We start from the raw sequence: 18,743 nt of genomic DNA on the forward strand, positions 1-18,743 counted from the left end.
AAGCTAACCAGGGTAGACCTAGCACCATGGGAAACGCAGGAGAGTCAATGAGAAAGAGACTGATTTTCTACGTTTGAGGTGGCCTCCCCGGTGGCCTCCCCAATCAACCCTGACCCTAATGGTCGACTATCTAAGGTGTGAACTGGGAAGGGCATTGCCACAGGAACGATGGGGATCCCTAGACTATAGGCTAATGATCTGTCTATAAAATTCCCAGCTGCGCCTGAATCGACGAGCGCCTTATGCTGGGAATGCGGAGAAAATTCAGGAAACGTAACGAACAAAAACATTTGTGCAATAGAGGGCTCTGGGTGAGAATGGTGCCTTCTCACCTGGGGTGACGCCAGAGTGCCCTGCCTGCTGCCTTGACTCCCAGAGGAACCAACCCGACACCGACCGGCAGTGTGACCTTTGCGGCCACAGATGGTGCACGAGACGGAACCTCCTCCGGTCTCCCTGAGCGCAGCACCTCCCAGCTCCATGGGCATCGGAGCGGTGGTGCTGGGGGATGGAACCGACAAATCCCGATCTGGACGTCCGCGGGTAGCCAGCAGGTTATCCAGCCGAATGGACAGGTCCACCAGCTGGTTGAAAGTAAGGGTGGTGTCCCTGCAGGCCAACTCTTGACAGACGTCCTCGCGCAAACTGCAGCGATATTGGTCTGAACGACGCGGTCCATCGCAACGCCAAGATGGTGGATCATCGTCGCTTGCTCCTGGACACGGTCCTCTATCCCCATACCTGTAACGGCCGCCGTTGAAGAGAGTGGACCAAGGCGCAGCGTGGTTAGTGCTCATCATGAATTTAATAAAGATAGAACACTTTAAACAACAAAACAAGAAACCGACAGCCAAACAGTTCTGTCAGGTGCAAAACACTAAACAGAAATGATCTACCCACAAACCCCAAAGGAAAACAGGCTGCCTAAATATGACTCCCAATCAGCAACAACGAGATACAGCTGTTCCTGATTGAGAGCCATACCCGGCCGAAACAAAGAAATCCCAAACATAGAAAAACAGACATAGAATGCCCACCCCAACTCACGCCCTGACCAACCAAAATAGAGACATAAAAGGATCTCTTAACCTGTTATGGCTAGGGGGCAGTATTTTCACGGCTGGATAAAAAACGTACCCGATTTAATCTGGTTACTACTCCTGCCCAGTAACTAGAATATGCATATAATTATTGGCTTTGGATAGAAAACACTCCAAAGTTTCTAAAACTGTTTGAATGGTGTCTGTGAGTATAACAGAACTCAAATGGCAGGTCAAAACCTGAGAGATTCCTTTACAGGAAGTGGCCTGTCTGACCATTTCTTGAACTTCTTTGCCATCTCTATCTTTTACAAAGGATCTCTGCTCTAACGTGACACTTCCTACGTCTTCCATGAGCGCTCAGAGCCCGGGAAAAACCTGAATGTCGTCATCCCAGCCCCAGGCTGAAACACATTATCGCCTTTCTCAAGTGGCCGATCAAGGGACTGTGGGCTTAAGTGCGTGCCCTGGCCGCCCCCGTCTTTGTGATTTTTCCTCTGTTTGCCGAAAAGGAGATTCCCGGTCGGAATATTATCGCTTTTTTACGAGATAAATTGCCTAAAAATTGATTTTAAACAGTGGTTGACATGCTTCGAAGTACGGTAATGGAATATTTAGACATTTTTTGTCACGAATTGCGCCATGCGTGCGACCCTGATTTACCATTTCGGATAGTGTCTGGGACGCACAAACAAAACGCTGCTATTCGGATATAACGATGGATTATTTTGGACCAAACCAACATTTGTTATTGAAGTAGCAGTCCTGGGAGTGCATTCTGACGAAGACAACAAAAGGTAATCAAACTTTTATAATAGTAAATCTGATTTTGGTGAAGGCTAAACTTGCCGGGTGTCTAAATAGCTAGCCCGTGATGGCTGGGCTATGTACTTAGAATATTGCAAAATGTGCTTTCACCAAAAAGCTATTTTAAAATCGGATATATCGAGTGCATAGAGGAGTTCTGTATCTATAATTCTTAAAATAATTGTTATGCTTTTTGTGAACGTTTATCGTGAGTAATTTAGTAAATTGTTAGCAAATTCCCCGGAAGTTTGCGGGGGGTATGCTAGTTCTGAACGTCACATGCTAATGTAAAAAGCTGTTTTTTGATATAAATATGAACTTGATTGAACAAAACATGCATGTATTGTATAACATAATGTCCTAGGTGTGTCATCTGATGAAGATCATCAAAGGTTAGTGCTGCATTTAGCTGTCTTCTGGGTTTCTGTGACATCATATGCTAGCTTGAAAAATGGGTGTCTGATTATTTCTAGCTTGGTACTCTGCTGACATAATCTAATGTTTTGCTTTCGCTGTAAAGCCTTTTTGAAATCGGACAGTGTGGTTAGATAAAGGAGAGTCTTGTCTTTAAAATGCTGTGAAATAGTCATATGTTTGAAAAATAGACGTTTTTGTATTTTTGAGGAATTTGTAATTCGCGCCACGCCTATCATTGGATATTGGAGCAGGTGTTCCGCTAGCGGAACGTCTAGATGTAAGAGGTTAAGGTCAGGGCGTGACAGTACCCCCCCCCCCAAAGGTGCGGACTCCGGCCGCAAAACGTAAACCTATGGAGGAGGGTCCGGGTGGGCATCTACCCGTGGTGGCGGCTCAGGAGCAGGTCGCAGACCCCGCTCCACCGCTGGCTGACCCCACTTTAATGGCTCCCCTAGAGCGTGATCTCTTGCCGCCGACCACGGACTGGGGACCCTCGCAGCGGGCCCCGGACTGGAGCGCAACTCTGGCTGCGCCGGAGGACTGGCAGGCGACTCTGGCTGCGGCGGAGAACTGGCGGGCGACTCTGGCTGCGCCGGAGGACAGGCGGGCGACTCTGGCTGTGCCGGAGGACAGGCGGGCGACTCTGGCTGCGCCGGAGGACAGGCGGGCGACTCTGGCTGCGCCGGAGGACAGGCGGGCGACTCTGGCTGCGCCGGAGGACTGGCTCTGGGCGCAGGCACAGGATTCACCAGGCTGGGGAGACATACAGGAGGCCTGTGTCTGGGCGTAGGCACAGGACTCACCAGGGTGGGGAGACATGCAGGAGGTCTGGTCCGTGGAGGAGGCACAGGATAGACCGGGCTGTTGGGGAGCACTGGAGGCTCCGGGCTGAGGAGCGTCGCTGGAGGCTCAGGGCTGTAGGCTGTCTCTGTAGGCTCCGGACTGTAGGCCGTCTCTGTAGGCTCCGGACTGTAGGCGGTCTCTGCAGGCTCCGGACTGTAGGCCGTCTCTGCAGGCTCCGGACTGTAGGCCGTCTCTGCAGGCTCCGGACTGTAAAACGTCACCGGAAGCTCTGGACGGGGAACTGTCGCCGGAGGCTCAAGACGGGGAACTGTTGCCGGAGGCTCAAGACGGGGAACTTTTGCTGGACACTCTGGACGAGGCACTGTTGCCGGAAGCTCTGGACTGGGCTGACGCACTGGAAGCCTGATGCGTGGGGCTGGTACTGGATGTGCCAGACTGGAATCACGCACCTCAGGGCTAGTGCGAGGAGCAGGAACAGGACGAGTTGGACTGGGCTGACGCACTGGACTCCTGGTGCGTGGTGCTGGTACTGGATGTGCCAGACTGGAAACACGCACCTCAGGGCTAGTGCGAGGAGCAGGAACAGGGTGTACTGGACTGTGAGGTCGTGTGGGAGAAAAGTAGACTTGCTGAGGGAAAGAAAAATAGAAATACATTAGCTAGCGAAAGAGGAGACTGGCAGCAGGCCCTGAGTGGAAATAACAGATGGCTATACATCCCCAAGCAGGAACCACGCAAAGGCCAGGCAAGCTTTATGTATGGCCATGACTAAATATATGCCAAGCGTAAGCATGCAATGCATGCATTATTTTCATATCCATATGAGGAGAAACTAGCCCCTACTATGTTAGAGCTAAAAGCAGATATGGGCGTTATCCAGCCACTACTATGTTAGAGCTAAAAGCAGATATGGGCGTTATCCATTGGGTTGAAAGAAAAAGGTGGCAGAACGCATAGGGGGTTTTACTTCATTTACATAAAGGATGGATTTATGTATTGTATATGCATAAAAGCAGAGCCGGGGCCTAAGGAAGGCAGTTGTTGTTCACGGACCGGCTCGGCTTTTTTACTCTGTATTAAAGTCTATATTGAATTTACAAGTTCTTGTAAGAAGTGTTATTCTTAAGACAATTTTCCACGACATACTTTGGCGAGCATGCCAGGAGGCTGAAGAGATCTCAGATAACGGCGTTTTTGGTTGGTGACGGTTTCTCCGGACAGTCTCACAAACAGGTGGCCACCCAACTATAATAAGGTAAGCTTGTTCTTACAATAGTTGAAATGTTTGTGTAGATTGCTTCAGAGATTCAGTCTCAACGAAGGGGACGCCACGTAGGTCTCTCTATTTAAAGAACTCCTAAAAACCCAGTAGTACTGGAAGAACTTGTGAATTCAATAAATCTGCATGCATGCATAAATTGGGGGATTGTTAAATATAATGTGTACATTTTGTTGGGATTACATGCGCAGTAAATTCTGAACCTGCTGGAGTAGGATGCTTAGCGGGGAGGGCTTGTGCTTGCGTTAATCGGACCGTTCTAACGAACCCACATGTGTGGTTTGGTTGGGTGGGGTTGTCCCGTCTGATTCTACTTGGCCGAGTCGACTGTTTCAGGACCTGTTTTGGGATGTGCGTGAACACAGCCCAATCAACCTGATCAGGCGATTCGTGTTGGGTGTGTGATTCGGATTGCCCCTCTCGTGGGGCCATTCATCTGGGGACCTTGTGTGGCCCGGGAAGTGTGTGCGTTTGCTCTCTTTTGACTGAACTGCCTGACCTAGTGTGGGGCTACTGCTGATGCTTGCACGTGTGGTCAAAACAAATTGATAAATAGATAGAAAAACCTGTGATACCGCTTCGATCAAAACTAGTAGAAGGACTGCTTAGATAGGTTACTTAGGTATACAGCTCTACGGGAGTAGAGGGCTGCATAAATAAGTAGGTAGAAATCCCACGATACCGCTCTTACAAAAGGAATTAGGAAGAGGTCTGCTTTGGGTGGGTTGTTCACGATACCACCCAAATTAACGGGGGTCCATTTGAAGTGAATAGTTAGGGAGCAGGAGAAACTCGACCCGATTTGGCGAGGTTCAAGTGCAAAACTAATCCTACGGATAATAACACTCCGCCTTGCTAACGGGGTCGGAAGATCAGTAGGTCCACCGCGTAGCTGCTCTGAGGAACAGAGGACAGTACGAGGGGGGGCAAACAGTGTGAAGGGAAACTGACTCGATTAAGCAGAATTTCCGACATACTACAAAAATCCTATGAATACAAAGTTATCCTGTGTTGAGGAAGTGTATCAGGAATAGACTGAGGTTTATAGGTCGCTTTAGGAAAGGTGAGGTGTGAATGAACGAATGTGAATAAAGAGTGTATGAACGTAAATGGGAGAGGAAGGGAAACTGACCCGATTAGGCAGGACTTCCGTCGTACCATAAAAACCTGAATGAGTGGAAGCTTCTCTGTGTTGAGGAAGTGAATCAGAGAAGCTAAAGAATGCAGTTAAATATAGTATATACTGGTGTGTGTGTGCCAACTAGTCAAGGGGAAGGAATGCGCAAACCTCTCTGTGACAGTTGATTGAGTGTAATTTGAGAAGGGTGCGTCTAGTGAGTACTAGGAAGAAGAAGTGATAAATCAATAGGTATTGATTAAAAGGAACTATGTAAAGATAACACATTAACATAATAAATGTGTTAAATAACTATTCTAGAATGCATAGAACTTGTTGAAAAAAGTATCAAACAAGACACATATAGTATATACTGGTGTGTAAAGTAGAGAGATAAAACATACAGATAGGCAACAGATATACTATATGGTTAAAATAAACTCAGGCTATTTAGAATAAATAGTAACAACAAATACATAAAGAACCATACCATGGTATAGTCTGTAGTATATACTAGAGATATTACAGCACCGTGAAGGACGGTAGGAGGAAAACGGGGGGTAACACTGTAGTTGCAGGACCCCTAAGAAGTTACACCATCTAGGAGAGAGAGTGGGTCTGACTCTACAAGTATAAGAGAATAGGTAGGATAAATTAGGAATATAAGTAACAGTAGGATAGAATATCATAAGTGAATAAATATAAAGAGAAAAGAAAGTGTAGATATAAACAACAGCTGAATTAGACGGGAAAGTGTGATAAATAGGATGTAATAAAGTTAAAGTAATGGAATTTAGTAAAGCCATGGAGTCGCTGAGAGAAGCGCACAATAATTCCACCAATTTGGTTTGAATGTGAAAGAGCAAACTGGATAATGTAGGGCAACATTACCCGGTAAACTGGATAAATAGAATCAAATAAAACCAGAATAAGAAGCTCAATTTACCAGTGTTTTGAAATCAGCATTCTATCATCAGAAAATACATTACGATGGGGGCCAGATGTGACTCTGCTCGCCTCGCAGACGTGCGAGGGGTGAGTAGAGCCATAAAAACCATAAAATATCAAAACGTAAGAAGATAGCTCCCTGTTTTAGATATGGGACTATGGGAAGAATGTGGGAAGAATGTGAGTAGGGAGACACTGGAGCCTAGTGCAGTAGCAGGAATGCAGGTGTACGAGAGTTTGCATCCTTTTCAATAGAGCAACAACTAATCATTTTGAGCTTAGTAAGAATGGAACTTTCACATAGCGGTGTATATATGATCTCTGTTCAATCAATGAGGGGTTCGTAGAGATTACAGTTTCTATGTGATGGCAGACGTATTAGATCACGTTCTGCCTAACTGTTATTAGAGCACCGATGGGATTTACAAATAGTCCCACTTGGTATCATTTTGCATTGAAACAATAGTTTCGGTGGTGATAAAATACGTGGATGATTTGTTATTAGCGTCAAACAACGGAAAATAAACTTATATGAGAGATCACCACCGTAGTAAATTAGTTGGAGGAACAGGCAAAGCAGAATGTAGTATATTTGAGGTTTTCAATTTCTGAAGGCAAGACTTAACCCGGGATCGGGTAGAAACTATGCGTTCTGAAGCATGGCTAAACTCTCCGCGCATGCTCAGGAAAACATAAGGGGTTTTCAATATTGTTAGACATTTTATGCCGACATTCTCTGAAACTGCTAAAACACTTGTGGAATGGAATCAAGAGCGTGAGGAAATGTTTGTCGAGTTGAAGAAATAATTGGGTTAAAACGCCAGCATTGGGATTGCCAAATTTAAATTAAAACTTTTAAAATGTTTTAGTTAGTTTATGAACATAGTGGAGGATTGAAGCAAACATTTAATGATTGGAGTAAGGATAGTGGAATTGTAATTATAATATTCAGTATAAAAGTAATACTATTGGCTTGCTGACTAAAAGGTAACATTGTGAATACTAACGAAATGTACACTTTCTTTTCCAGAAGGGGTTTTCATTTTCTCTTGTCGAAAATGTCCTTGGAGAATGCGATACTGGGGAAAGCACTTAGTGATAGTCGGCTGTTTTAAGAGCAAAAGTATCTGGATTAGGCTATAAATGGAGTTCCGAATAAAAGAGTCCAGTTCCTGTGTTCTTGACCTACCAGCAAGTACACACCATACCGGGAAAAAACATGCGTTAGTGGATTTATTTAGAGAAGGGATAGTGTAAAATGGGGTGCTTGGTAATGTTTTTCAGGCTATTTTGGTGGGATGTCAAAAGCACTAGTATGGATATACCAAAGTGCAGAAGAATGGATTAGTTTACAAATGTCTGATTGAATATTGCTGGTGTCAGTAAACGTCAGGGAGGAAACATAATTAGAATTATTGCAAGCAGCACAGTTAAACGTTAGCTTGGGTGTTTGACTGTCATAGGGAAAAATAGTAGGAACTAATGATTCAGAAAGTTTGATTCAACTCTGTTCATTACAACATATTTGGGGTTTTGAGAACCATGTGACTCAAGAAAAACGTAGCCTTTGTTTCGGTATTCGAAATAAATGTATTGAAGTGACATAAGAATTGGCTGATGTATTTTCTACATTTGGTGCTTTACAGGTTAATCTTAAACTAATGGATGTTTAATGAGTGTTGACAGTATGTGAATGGTAATATATTACTAATGTCTTCATAGCTAATCTAATGATGCGATATTTTAGTAAATTGAAAAACTAAGGTTTCAATACAGGGTTATATGATGAATAAATTGAGCCTTGAGATTGTAAAAATAAAAAAGAATAAAATAATTTGCGGTTGGAAGCAAACAAGCAACTAGTGCGATGTTTGAAATAAAGATATGAACAAACATCACTATTGTTTGGTTTTATAGTTAGATAACACTAGTAAATTTGAGCAGGAAAGTTATGTATTCTGGACATTGTAATCTGTTTGAATTACGTCTTGACTAACAAGATGATAAAACAGCATCAACTTTTTGAAGGTTCTACAGTGGTTAACCAATAGTTTTGTATACTATACTAAACTAATGACACAGGTTAAAATGATTAGATTACTGGAAAGGCCTATGGGATTTAATTTGGATGGACCTTTTTCAATTCAGTTTTAAACTGGGTATACAGGAAGATGGAAATGTTTTGAAATGTATCCAAATGGGTTCTGAAGGAGAAGGGAGAGGAAACATTTAATGGTGTCAAATGCCCTGAATCCTAAGAATTTCCCGTGAAGACTGATCAACTTCACTAGAAATTATTGGAACAGGTGGGATTTAAATATAAAATGACTAAGAAACACCAGTCTCTATTCAGAGTGTACAATTACTTTGAAATTCTATTATTTCCATATGAAAATGATGAAGAGTTGTAATCTTAAATTGACTAGTTACTCAAATAATTGTATTTTTTGATTTAACATGTTGTTGTTGAATCATGTGTTCATAGGGAAAATGATCAGTTCCATGGGGTTATGGTCTTTGGGTAAATATACACATGTGCTTTATTCAGTCTGCATATAGAAAGGAAATATCTGTTAACAAGGGATGACAGTCACTCCAAATGGATTATGATATAAGTAAAGATGATTTCATTGTGTGTTTTTGTTTCAATACAAAATTTGCAACATTGGGATATTGAAGTTTGCGAGAGGTTATGTTGTTAAATGATCTGTAACTCGTCTGAGAGATCACCAGTAGAATAAGGGAGTTATCATGGAAGGTGATGTCAGAATGCATGGGAGAGATATTTTTACAACAAGTGTGTGTGAAGCTCTAACTCTCCCTAACCAGCGGAAGAGTGAGGGACAACTGCGTCTGATGACCTGTGAACTGTATCTGAAATAGACATGCTGGAATGATATGTGCTGGAGGAGGAAGACTAAAAGGGGAATAGGTTACTGACCTTTCATTACCAGGCCTCTCATGACAGAAAAACAGAGGCAAATGGGGGCTGTAATATGAATAGATAGTACTGGTATTACAAGTTTAGTATAAATGTAAATTTTTAAGGGAATGAAGCACTAAGGACTGAATTCTGATTTGGGTTGGACAATTTATAAAACGTTTTAGTTATGATTTGGACATAGAACTGTTTAAGTTTACTAGGCCTAGGGAAGCTCTGGAAACTAAATCCTGAGACAGGGAGGTTGACAGAACTTACAGAAGATTAAAGGTTTTGGTTTCTTTTTTTTTATTATGTCATTAGAAATGTAATGTTAAATTGTATTGATATAATTGATTGCATAAAAAGTTTATAGTCTGTTTTGCGATACACACAAGGATGAAGGAGGAGACCAACATTATGAGTAGTGGTCATAGAACGTAACGGATGGACGTTTGCCCCAGGTTTAGTTACATTATGAGTAGTGGTCACTTATTACAAATATGCAGTTATTGTAATTTATTTTGCTCTTTTCTTGTCTGGTCAAGTTATTTTTGTTATAAGGAACATAAGTGTGTTTATTGTTCCTGAGGAGGGAATGATATAAATTGACTAAAATTGATTTGAGAATGTTTAAGTATGTATCAAACTGTGGAAGGAAATTAGTAGTAAATTATGTGTTATGGGTTAGAAGAACTATGACTGCATTGGGGATCTGAGGGGGCTCATAAATTAAGGTTATGGTAGTAGAGGGGTGTTATTTCTAGAGACTATGTATATTAATAGAAGAGAGAACTCACAGAAGAGAAAGGACAGCTGGCTGTGTAAAATATAGGGATGCACAACATAGGGACAATTCTGAGTAAATTGAACATTACACATACCTAGATTATGGTAAGAGTAAAAGTGATAGTGGTGACATTTAACACTATGGTAAAAGTTTAAGAGAGTTATGACTTGGAGTTTTAAGAGGTTGGATAGTCTTCCAACTGGAAGACACTTGACTGATTACATGTTATTCTAACAGCAGTTGCTGTAGGGACCATAATTTGGCTATCATTATGTATAAGAATATCTGTGGTAGGAGGCGAGGTATTTGAGACAATGTTTAAATAGGGCTGTTATTTAAATATTACAAAGTAGTGATCTTGACATGAGAAGAAAGTCTGTTGTCAGGAAATAACCCATGTGTTAGTGTGTATGTCCTCAGGAGAAAAGCAGCACATAAGAAGCCAGAAATAACCAAGGGCATGGGCTGACTTCTAGAGATTGAGTGTACATCAAGATACACCAGGTTGGGGGTATACTTCTTACAGCACCTGCAGTGGTAAAGATCATCATGTCTCTCTTCGGTGGGCGCATAATTCTCACAAGAAGTAAGGTCCAGCTGAATAATGGGTGAGCTTGAAAGCACCATGACAGAGGACGCGGAGAGAGAGAGACTAGATTCCACTGTAGACATACAGTTGTTGGGTTTGGGAGCTACTTATTTTATTGGTTAATGCATCATATGAAAAAGGACAGATGTTAGGGTAATTGTGCTCTAAACAACATGTTGAAGGCATTAATGTGAAAGCATATACAGTATTGAATTACTTCAAGAAGATATAATGTTTATTAGGGATATGCCTATCAGTTGAAATGGAGCAGATGGGAAACAAAGTGAAAATGACATGATTTGGGAACACCTCTCAGAACCTGTGGCCGAAAGGGGAAGACTGGGTGGAAGCATGAGGAAGCTTTTTAGTGCTTTTATTTTTGTGGATTCCAGCAGAAAAGTATCCTGGAGGCATAGAGTCAGGTGAAGAGAGAGTGGGAATTGTCATGGTCTCAGATTTCGGTTTCCATGAATATATTTATGCAAGACATATCACATTGTCAATACGGTTGTGTTTTTGTTTTTCACTTTCCAAGTCTTATGCTTAGGAACCAGAAGGAGAGGGGTCGCCAGCTTCAGCTGGAATGTTAGTTGGTGTATGATGAGTGATGGGAATAAGTGGATGTATGGTGTGATCATAAAACAGAGGCCATAAGCCTCTAAGTTTGAATGCCTCACAGAAAGAAGGCAGAAACCTGAACCAGGACCAGAGGTTCCACGTCTGGTGATCCAAGAGACCAGGTCCGAGTGTTCCGGAAGAAAGGAATGAGCCAAGGAGGGAGGGTCCCTACAAGGAGGCTCGAACAACGTTAACTGCTGTCCAGGTGAAAGGAAGCAACACGTGGTACCATCTAAACCACTGTACCAAAGTCCCGTCGGAAAGGAGGGGACAACCACCAGGCCAGGCAGGAGCCACGCAGGAGCCACGCAGGAGCCACGCAGGAGCCACGCAGGAGCCACGCAGGAGCCAGGCAGGAGCCAGGCAGGAGCCAGGCAGGAGCCAGGCAGGAGCCAGGCAGGAGCCAGGCACCAGGAGCCAGGCAGGAGACAGGCAGGAGACGGATCGAGGAGCAACTTTCAACAGCCAACAGACACTCTCTCCTGAATATCCAGAGAGTCCGGGGATGGGGAGGAGTGACATGCCTGTTGCTCCTGATGACATACCTACTCTGGCAGATACCCCTGATAGAGGTGTTGTTCAAGGGGACGGAGAAACAACGACAGGAGAATGGAAAGGAGACTTTCTTATCAACTTCTCTGTCCTCACAGGGTCTTTTTAACATACAGTGAAACAGGATAGATGAAGAATGGTAGAATGGTCTTGACAGCAACAGCAACAAACCTAGAAGAAATTGTAAAATTACCTCCCACTAGAGACTAGTACACCAACTAAGACAATAGAAAAACCATAAGAAAGTGGGTTGATGCAGAAAATCTGGACATCTGTTACCAACTGGGGTAGCTACAATGAAGAAACTACCCAAGAATCAAACATTGATCAAACATTTAGAAAAGCAATAACAAATGGCTTGTATAGGTGGGCTCAGTAAGAAGCAACTAAACATAGGATGGACAATTGCATTTTGTCTAGCAAATCACATTTGTCTTATATTTTAATAATACCTGAACTTGCATCTGTTGAAGAATGTGTTAAATGGAAAATGTTCAATGTATTCAGAGTCAATACTACATACCTTTGTGTAACATAGAATGCAGATTGGCATTAGGTAGCACTAAAGGTAGAAGTGAATTAAACCAAAATATGTTGGGAGAACATGAATGTGCAACATATGACATGAGAACTGAATTAAATGGTCCTCATAATGATAGGTTTACTATGGTAAAAAGTAGATATGAATGTTTCTACAGCTATGGGGATAATGGGATAGATGTGAGAAACACTACAGTTAATTGTTAAACTATTTGGGTGTTAGAAACTGCAGGAGTTAGTAAATTTGATGATAAAGGAATGATTATAGATTACAAAGGTACATGTGGTAATATAACTCAAGTAACACTATCTCTTGCAATATTAAAGAATCAGGACAGAAGTATAGCTGATAGTTTCGGGATGTGTGGGCAGAACAAACTCTTGAATGTTTTACCAGAAGGCTGGACTGTGCCTTGATTAGAGTAACACAACAGGTGTCTATCATTAAATCACAGCAGGATGAGTCTGTAAAGCATAGAGTAAGGGAAGCCTATGAATCAGATCCCATAGTATATCTAGATGCGATTGGACAGGTGAGAGGAGTTCCTGATGAATACAAACCAAGAGAGGAGGTTAAATCAGGTTTTGAATCAATTTTTCTTTGGATAACACCTAATAATAACAATGTACTGGATGGAACTTTTCCTGTAGCTATGACCAAACTGAAGGGATTGTGACAAGAGGTTAAGGACAATGAACCCATGGTTGGGACTGGTTGGATTTAGCTTTAAGTAAATGGGGTTACTCCAGGAGGAGGACATGATTGCAATGATTATGGTGTTCAAGGGTTTCCTGTTTTAGTAAAGCTCCTGATTATTATGTGCTTGATTGAAAACTGGACTGATGCAATGTGTATAACCTGGTAATCATTTACTATGGAGTGTATTGTCTATTTCCTTTCTACCTTTGACAAGGGATAAATTAAGTTAGAACTTCTGAATTTTGTATACTTCAACTTGTGGGTAAAATGGGGAAATTCCGGTTACAAGTGTCTACGAACCATGCCCTTAATCTTCTAGCAGTAGTGAGTGTCTCAATTTGGAATATAGGCTGCAACTTGTATTTTTGCTCACTTAGGCCTTGTTCAGATTCATAGTAACCTCAGGCAAGGCTATGTACTACATGCTCATGCTTATTCATAGTATATGATTATGTTTTATCTGTTCACATTTCATTCAACACATTTACTATTCTATGTATCTATTATTTTGCTTCCATCCTTATTGTCTCTAGTTTAATCATGTTTGATGTGGGACTAATTAGTCCCAGAGGAGGGATTTATGTGGGAGAAAGGTAGACTTGCTGAGGGAAAGAAAAATAGAAATACATTAGCTAGTGAAAGAGGAGACTGGCAGCAGGCCCTGAGTGGAAATAACAGATGGCTATACATCCCCAAGCAGGAACCACGCAAAGGCCAGGCAAGCTGTATGTATGGCCATGACTAAATATATGCCAAGCGTAAGCATGCAATGCATGCATTATTTTCATATCCATATGAGGAGAGACTAGCCTCTACTATGTTAGAGCTAAAAGCAGATATGGGCGTTATCCAGCCACTACTATGTTAGAGCTAAAAGCAGATATGGGCGTTATCCATTGGGTTGAAAGAAAAAGGTGGCAGAACGCATAGGGGGTTTTACTTCATTTACATAAAGGATGGATTTATGTATTGTATATGCATAAAAGCAGAGCCGGGGCCTAAGGAAGGCAGTTGTTGTCCGCGGACCGGCTCGGCTTTTTTACTCTGTATTAAAGTCTATATTGAATTTACAAGTTCTTGTAAGAAGTGTTATTCTTAAGACAATTTTCCACGACAGTCGCACTGGAGATCTGGTGCGTAGGCTTGTTACCCATCTTCCAGGCTGAATACACAACCTAGCCCGGCGCGGGTGGAGCGCAGGCACAGGACGGACTGATTCCTTCCAGCGCTCCGGAGACACAGTACGCAGCGCCGGCGCAGGATAACCTGGACCGAGACAGCGCACCGGAGACCAGATGCGCTGAGCTGGAACACTCCGCCCCGGCTCAATGCCCACTCTCGCCTGGCAGATGTTAGGAGCTGGGATGTAGCGCACCGGGCTCTCAACGCGTACTGTGGACACTGTGCGCTCTACCGCATAACACGGTGCCTCCTGTAAGCACGGGAAGTTGGCTCAGTATTCCTTCCTGACCAAAAAAAATGTTGGGGCTGCCTCTCGTGCCTGTTGCGCTGCCTTGCCTCATATCGCCGCCTCTCAGCTTTAGCTGCCTCCAGTTCTTCCTTCGGGCGGCGATATTCCCCAGCTTGTCTCCAGGGTCCCTTTCCGTCCAGAATTTCCTCCCAAGTCCCCGAATCCTGAACCCTCTGCTCCTTATTACCACGCTGCTTGGTCCTCTTATGGTGGGTAGATCTGTAATGGCTGTCGTTGAAGAGAGTGGACCAAGGCGCAGCGTGCTTAGTGCTCATCATGAATTTAATAAAGATAGAACACTTTAAACAACAAAACAAGAAACCGACGGCCAAACAGTTCTGTCAGGTGCAAAACACTAAACAGAAATTATCTACCCACAAACCCCAAAGGAAAACAGGCTGCCAAAGTATGACTCCCAATCAGCAACAACGAGATACAGCTGTTCCTGATTGAGAGCCATACCCGGCCGAAACAAAGAAATCCCAAACATAGAAAAACGGATATAGAATGCCCACCCCAAATCACGCCCTGAACAACCAAAATAGAGACATAAAAGGATCTCTTAAGGTCAGGGCGTGACAATACCAGGGGCACCTACTCCTGCTGACTCCATCATTTGGTGTGGTATTCTGTAAGGGGTGCGTAACTGGTGGCAGGGAAGTCAGATGCAGGAGAGCAAAACTTGGTAACAGCCGGAGTAGTTTAGTAAAACCCTACGGCATAAGAAATACAAAATATGGGCACGATAACCCGACGCGCACCAGTCAAACAAATGTGCACAAGCACTTACAATAAACAATACCACACAAAGACATGGGGGGAACAGAGGGTTAAATACACAACACATAATGAGGGAAATGAGAACCAGGTGTGTGGGAAAACAAGACAGAACAAACGGAAAATGAAAAATAGATCGGCGATGGCTAGAAGACCGGCGACGTCGACCGCCGAACACCACCCGAACAAGGAGAGGCATCGACTTCGGTAGAAGTCGTGACAGTATGATTACCTTTCTAACTGACTCCTAGTGGTAATATCTACTGTATGATTACCTTTCTATCTGACTCCTAATGGTAATATCTACTGTATTCTAACTGTTCTGATACCATGGTTAATACCAGTACCTACAGCGTTAAAAACAGTCAGATATCATGGTTAATACCAGTACCTACAGGGTTAAAAACAGTCAGATATCATGGTTAATACCAGTACCTACAGGGTTAAAAATAGCCAGATATCATGGTTAATACCAGTACCTACAGGGTTAAAAACAGTCAGATATCATGGTTAATACCAGTACCTACAGGGTTAACAACAGTCAGATATCATGGTTAATACCAGTACCTACAGGGTTAAAAACAGTCAGATATCATGGTTAATACCAGTACCTACAGGGTTAAAAACAGTCAGATATCATGGTTAATACCAGTACCTACAGGGTTAAAAACAGTCAGATATCATGGTTAATACCAGTACCTACAGGTTAAAACAGTCAGATATCATGGTTAATACCAGTACCTACAGGGTTAAAAACAGTCAGATATCATGGTTAATACCAGTACCTACAGGGTTAAAAACAGTCAGATATCATGGTTAATACCAGTACCTACAGGGTTAAAAACAGTCAGATATCATGGTTAATACCAGTACCTACAGGGTTAACAACAGTCAGATATCATGGTTAATACCAGTACCTACAGGGTTAAAAACAGTCAGATATCATGGTTAATACCAGTACCTACAGGGTTAAAAACAGTCAGATATCATGGTTAATACCAGTACCTACAGGGTTAACAACAGTCAGATATCATGGTTAATACCAGTACCTACAGGGTTAAAAACAGTCAGATATCATGGTTAATACTAGTACCTACAGGGTTAAAAACAGTCAGATATCATGTTTAATACCAGCACCTATAGGGTTAAAAACAGTCAGATATCATGGTTAATACCAGTACCTACAGGGTTAAAAACAGTCAGATATCATGGTTAATACCAGTACCTACAGGGTTAACAACAGTCAGATATCATGGTTAATACCAGTACCTACAGGGTTAGAAACAGTCAGATATCATGGTTAATACCAGGACCTACAGGGTTAAAAACAGTCAGATATCATGGGTAATACCAGTACCTACAGGGTTAACAACAGTCAGATACCATGGTTAATACCAGTACCTACAGGGTTAAAAACAGTCAGATATCATGGTTAATACCAGTACCTACAGGGTTAAAAACAGTCAGATATCATGGTTAATACCAGTACCTACAGGGTTAAAAACAGTCAGATATCATGGTTAATACCAGTACCTACAGGGTTAAAAACAGTCAGATATCATGGTTAATACCAGTACCTACAGGGTTAACAACAGTCAGATATCATGGTTAATACCAGTACCTACAGGGTTAAAACAGTCAGATATCATGGTTAATACCAGTACCTACAGGGTTAAAAACAGTCAGATATCATGGTTAATACCAGTACCTACAGGGATAAAAACAGTCAGATATCATGGTTAATACCAGTACCTACAGGGTTAACAACAGTCAGATATCATGGTTAATACCAGTACCTACAGGGTTAAAAACAGTCTGATATCATGGTTAATACCAGTACCTACAGGGTTAACAACAGTCAGATATCATGGTTAATACCAGTACCTACAGGGTTAAAACAGTCAGATATCATGGTTAATACCAGTACCTACAGGGTTAAAAACAGTCAGATATCATGGTTAATACCAGTACCTACAGGGTTAACAACAGTCAGATATCATGGTTAATACCAGTACCTACAGGGTTAAAAACAGTCAGATATCATGGTTAATACCAGCACCTACAGGGTTAAAAACAGTCAGATATCATGGTTAATACCAGTACCTACAGGGTTAAAAACAGTCAGATATCACAGTTAGAACATCACAATCCTAAATAATATACAGACATGTTTCATCTTAACATTAACTTTGATGACTGCTGCCATCAATGACAATAACCTGTTTAGATAAAGGTTGAATGAACTGAACACTGTAGCCTTATTGTCAGAGTAGTTATCATCTCTTACTCTGTGGTCAGTGTTGGTCCACCAGTTGAGTATGGAAGAGCTAGTGTATGAACAACACAGAGAATTATTTATTATTAGAGTGTTATTAGAGCAGTAATGTATTACCTTGGGGTGGTCAGTAGGGTGCTGTCCACCCATCCCCAGGTCCCCTCAGTAACAAAGTCAGTCAGACCAGGTACAGCTGTGGTGTTGTTGAGGTTGAAGAGAAATGTCTGTTGTTGAGAAAGATAAATATATTTCATCATATCTACCCACCCACCCACCTCTCTCTCTCTCTCTCTCTCTCTCTCTCTCTCTCCTCTCTCTCTCTCTCCCTTTCCTCTCTCCTCTCTCTCCTCTCCAGGTTTTAGACAGGAAGTACTGTTACGTGCCTCCTAGTAGGAGAGAGGTGCAGGAATCAGGAGCAGGAGAGCAAGGAAGTCCCAGTGGCACAATCGTTTATAAAAGGAGTCCCAACACAACAACAACACGGGGGGGAAACACGCTCAAAACGAAGTCGCCACACACAGGGGAAGTAACACAACACACGGAGGAGAAACCTCTACTCCTAAACATAATTCTAAACGATAACACTACCGAGTGAAAAGAAAACCCCATGGTGCAGACACGCACCCCTAACAAAGTAACACATACAAACAATCCCGCACAAAGACTAGCAGGCAGAGGAGGTAAATAAACCCCCCGAAATCAACTAATGGAACACAGGTGTGACAAAACAGACAGACACAAACGAAAAGGAAAAATGGATCGGTGGCAGCTAGTAGGCCGGCGACGGCGACCGCCGAGCACCGCCCGAACAGGGAGAGGAGCCACCTTCGGTGGAAGTCGTGACAAGTACCAACTGGATTCAAACTTCTGCCAGCCTTCAGGACAACTTTGTTCTACAAGATGAAAACATGAATATCCTTCAAATTATCACACTATATAGTTAATGAAAAAATACAGACACACGATAAAGTGTGCGGGATTAATGAAAATGTACTACTATTGGTTTACTCACTGAGATTGGAAAGCCTCCCGCTAAGAAAATCTCTCTGTGGGTCTCTCTCTGTTGAGACTCCATTTGAAAAATGGAAAATGTATTCAA

Source organism: Salmo salar, chromosome 04 (genome assembly GCF_965601325.2).
Source record: "Salmo salar chromosome 04, fSalSal1, whole genome shotgun sequence".
NCBI lineage: Eukaryota > Metazoa > Chordata > Actinopteri > Salmoniformes > Salmonidae > Salmo > Salmo salar.